Here is a 4553-nt window from a genome sequence, read left to right on the forward strand (position 1 = left end):
ACCAGGGGTTTCAATAGAATGTGTTTAGAAAATAATGATGGCAACATATGTACAAGTATGATTGTACAATTGATGTATGGATTGTTATAAGAGCTGTAAGATCCCGCAATAAAATGATCTGGGGAAAAAAAAAGTAGGTTCCATTCTGAGCTGACCTTTCTGCCTTGACTTTAACTAAATTTAAAGAATGTGAATAGTACCTGAACAGGAATTGTGTTGTCTTTATAGATTGCCTTTGGTAGTATTGACATTTTTCACAATATTAAGCCTTCCTATCATGACCATAAAATAGTCTTGTGTTTATGTAGGTCTCTTTGGGTTTCTTGTGTTCATGCGCTGTAGTTTTCTTTGTTTCTGGGGCAGTTCTGGCTAGTGTGTTTGCCTGCCTCACCTGTGTTCCAGCCCCTGTGTTTAGGATGTCAAAGTGCCGTGTGTGATTCTTTCCACTACCTAGCTCTCAGTTAGTCATTTTGTGGTGGCTTGCATGTGGCACCGGGGGTTCTATGTTGGGCTGCTAACCTCAAGGGAGAAAGACAGGGCTTTCCACTCTGTAAAGAGCGGTGGTCTCGGAAGCCAGTGGGGCCAGTTCCACTCTGTGCTGTAGGGTTCACTCTGAGTCAGAATGGGCTCTATGGGAATGAGTTTCGGTTTTGGTTTGGATGCCACTGTTACTTCAAACACAAGCAGGGTCACCTGTGGTGGACAGATTTCAGTGGCGCTTCTAGGCTAAGACAGACTAGAAAGAAAATCAGCCAATGACAACCAGATGGGTCACGTGAGAACATTCTTTGAGCTAGTACTGGAAGGTGAGTCCTCCAGGTTGGGAGGCCCTGGAGATACACAGTGTCTTCAACAAGGGACTCTAGTGACTGCCAAGAGGGTGCGGGATCTGAGAGTAAGGAAAAAAGTATTGCTATAAAATCATAGAAACTTATAAAAACAAAAACACGACAATGTGAGACTACTGTTTCTCAACGCACCACCCCCGCCCCCACCCTGCCTAATCCAGGTAGATAGACTGCTGAAGAGTCTATTTCCAGCTCTCGTAGTGCTCCCTGCAGAACTCTACGCTGTTCGATAACACCAGTCAAACAATAGTTTTGAGGACTCACCTGCCCCTTTGAGATATTCTTTGGGTTTGACGAACAAAAAGAAGTCCAAAGGGGCAAAATCAGAACTCTAGGGTGGATGGGGTAAAATTTCCCAACATTCTTGTAGGATAACCCGTGCTTACTATATTCCTGAGCTGGGGGTGGGACAGTGGGGTGGGGGTGGGGGTGTGATTCTTGGGCACCCCTTTCCTGGCCTTTTCCTCATCAATGCAGTTTTTCATTTTCTTAAAACGTGTTGAAAACAAGCTCCACAATCACCATATGTCCTTTGAGAAAAGCTGTCAAGACAGTCTTTTAGAAATGACAACCACAACCGCAAACACAGTTGTCATACCCCTGGAGGGGACTTATCTGCCTTGAATTTAACTAGACCAGTGGATGACCTCCGAGGTCACTCTTTTGATTGGACTTTGGTTTTTGAAGGTGCCCTGCAGAGATGAAGACGAACGTGTGGCTGAGAGGACTTGTCTGCAGCCTCCGGTGGGTCACAGAGACGTATGGGAATCCATGGTGACGGCAATAAACCCATAGATGCCTGTGGGAACCAGGACCCCAGTGGCAAAACTTGTGGACATGCCTTCGGACGGCCACCGGGAGTTAGAGCCAACTGGATGGCAGCCAACTTTGTCTTGAGCAATGCAAAGGTCATTGCTGTGTGCTCCAAGCAACACCCTTCAGGATCGGTGTGGAACAAGGCTCGGAGGTGATTCCTTTGCCTCATGGGAGTGACCACTGGGGACGCTGAGGCTCAAAGGGAGGACACCGTCTTGTGCCCTGGATGCAGAGCACACTGGGGTGGGGCTGCCTCATGCTTCACGGGCCTGGTGTGGTTTTCCATGCTCTGCATGTCCTGACTACACCCACTGGAGGTATGGGGAAACTGATGCTTCAGCCCCATGTATTCAACGCCGGGGCATTCGCATTTGCATGTTGTTTTGTTTATATTAGCATGTCCATCTTGCACCTTACTTCCAAGAGTGTCAACTACAAATCCCCAAGCTTCGTCGAATTAGTACATTTCCTTTGTTGAAATACCACTTCAACCACATGCTCAAAAGCAGGACACAGGGACAACAGAACACGGACCAAAAAAAAATTGTTTGACTGACATTCTGGACTAGGGTGTGCACAAGAATATAAACACACCCACACCCACTGTACACACACAACACCCTGCAGGTTGGGCCCCAGGATCAAGGCCCTTTCAAAGCAGCAGAGCCGGGGAGGCTATTTCAGGGCTGCCCCTAGGCTTAGCTGGGCATGGGTGAGGCCAGAGGTGCCTGGGCGAGGCCATCACCACCTCCTGGGACTCACTGAAGGCCCCCATGTTTACTGCCTGGTAAACCAGGAAGGAGTTAGAGCTGTCCCTGCCAGCCCCAAAGGCCATCATCACTCAGGGGTGTGACAGAGGGGGGAATGGGGCAGGGCCTTCTGGCTTCCTGGGACCCTCTTTCCATGGCTTGGAGGCTGGCCCCTGTCAGAGCAGCCCAAGGGAGCATTGAACTCGTTCACCCTCCCAGCCAGGCAGTGACGTGCACGGTCTCTTACTCATGCAGAAGTCATCAGTGTATTTCCAGGCGTGAGTCACCCAGCGGGGCTGGGGGAGGCGGCGAGTGCTCCAGGGTGGGAGTGGGACCATGTTGAGGGAGACAACGGGGTCTGGGAAGAGCAGGTGCTCCGTGTCTCCTGCTCCAAAGCTGGGAAGGCTACTCTTATTTAGAAGGGGGCGGGGGCTGCATCTGCTCCCAGGAGGGGCGTGTGTGGGTAATCTTAGCATTTGAAGGAAACTGGAAACCAAGACAACGAGGCCATCTCCCTTCCTCCCTCCGCAGCTGAGAAAGGCATGGCATCTCACAGGAGGGTTTCCAAAAAAGAAGGGCTCCCTTTTGGCTTTGGAATAACAGACGGACTCACCGTGGTCTAGAAGTTCATCCCAGTTTGCTTTCCCTGCAAGAGGAGCAGATCAGTCAGAGCTAGCTCCCTCCTATCACCGAGGACCTGTGGCTTAGAAAAGTCAGGTGAGTTGCTAGTGTCCCACTGTTGGGAAGTATCAGTCCTGGGATTAGAACCCAGGTTCCTTGGCGACAGTGCTTAGACCTCTGGGTTCTAAGGGCTTACCTTACCCAGAGGGCTCTGGATTTATTTGTCCTCCATGATCCACTTTCCCCAGCCCGGCTCCATCCGTCTGAGCTACCATGACTGAGCAGGGGCCCCGGGACCCAATCCAGTGACTCTCACCCCCCATGCTCCAGGGAGTAGGTGCTCCTGGGTAAGATGGTTTGACAGTCCTCTTACTCTGGGGCTTGGTCAGAAGACCCTGGATGTCTTCAAGGAGGCGCTTTCCGTAGGAAATGGCACAGAGGATGGAGGAATGGTGAGAAGGCCAGAGGTGATCCAGGGTCCCCGGATTGAACCTAAGGAGTGAAAGCCAGCAGCCCGGCACACCAGCTCCCGATTGGCTGAAGGACCTGGCATTTGAACCCTCCCCCCCCACCCCCAGCAAGTAAACAAGGCAGACGTTGGACCCCTGGGAGAGGACATCGGGCAGGAACCGCACCTGGAAGGAGAAGGGCCCCTCTCTGAGCATCCACGATGCTCCCAGGCTTTGTGCTGTGTTTCGTCTGTGCTCTCTGTTTGGATCTTTACCCAAACAAATCCATAGAACTTATTGTCCTTCATTATACTAGTGGGGACACCGAGGCTTAAGAGGCTCTGTAGCTTGGACTATGCCACTCTACAAGTGCGTGAAGGAGGCAGGATTTGATGCCAGGCCCAGTGGCTTGAGTGTTTCTCTCCCCGAGCCACCCTGCCTGCCTAGGTGGCCAAGAGTACACTGAGCTTGATACCACCTCGGATCCTGACCTGTTGGGAAAAGGACTCCTGGCAATGACAGCCCCTTTCAAACAACATCACGGCTGCGTTCCCAGCACCTGCACACAGTAGGCACGGAACACACGTTTACACACGTTTGTCGATCTACGGGGGGGGAAGGAAGTGCTATCAACACAGTTCCTTTCCAATCGGCACAGGGCATTCAAGTTTTGATCTTTGCAATCAGCCTCCTTCCTCCTGTTGAAACTTCCTGTTTCTGGGGAACAGAGATTTTTTTACGGATCCCAGAAGGCATCCAGTAACCCGGCAGCGATTACCAAATCATTCTGGCGTGGATGAGATCAGCAGGCATAAATCAGAAGCAGGCCAAGTTGTGTTTCCCTTGAAATATACGCAAAATTAAAAGTTCGAGGGAGAAGCAAAAATATGTCTGGGAATTTATTGCCAGCAAGGAGCTGTCAGTTGTGTCAGCGCTCAAGGTCAAGTTGACATAGTCTTTCCTTCCTTCTGGGTTGGAGCAGGAGCCATTGTGTGCCTGCAAGGGGCCTGGAACAATCACTGCTCACCCTGAGGCAACCTCTTAGCATCCAGGGACCCTGCCGCCCCCCC

The sequence above is a fragment of the Echinops telfairi genome, unplaced genomic scaffold, assembly GCF_000313985.2.
Source record: "Echinops telfairi isolate 266 unplaced genomic scaffold, ASM31398v2 ScPeMD7_10;HRSCAF=50, whole genome shotgun sequence".
NCBI classification, from domain to species: domain Eukaryota; kingdom Metazoa; phylum Chordata; class Mammalia; order Afrosoricida; family Tenrecidae; genus Echinops; species Echinops telfairi.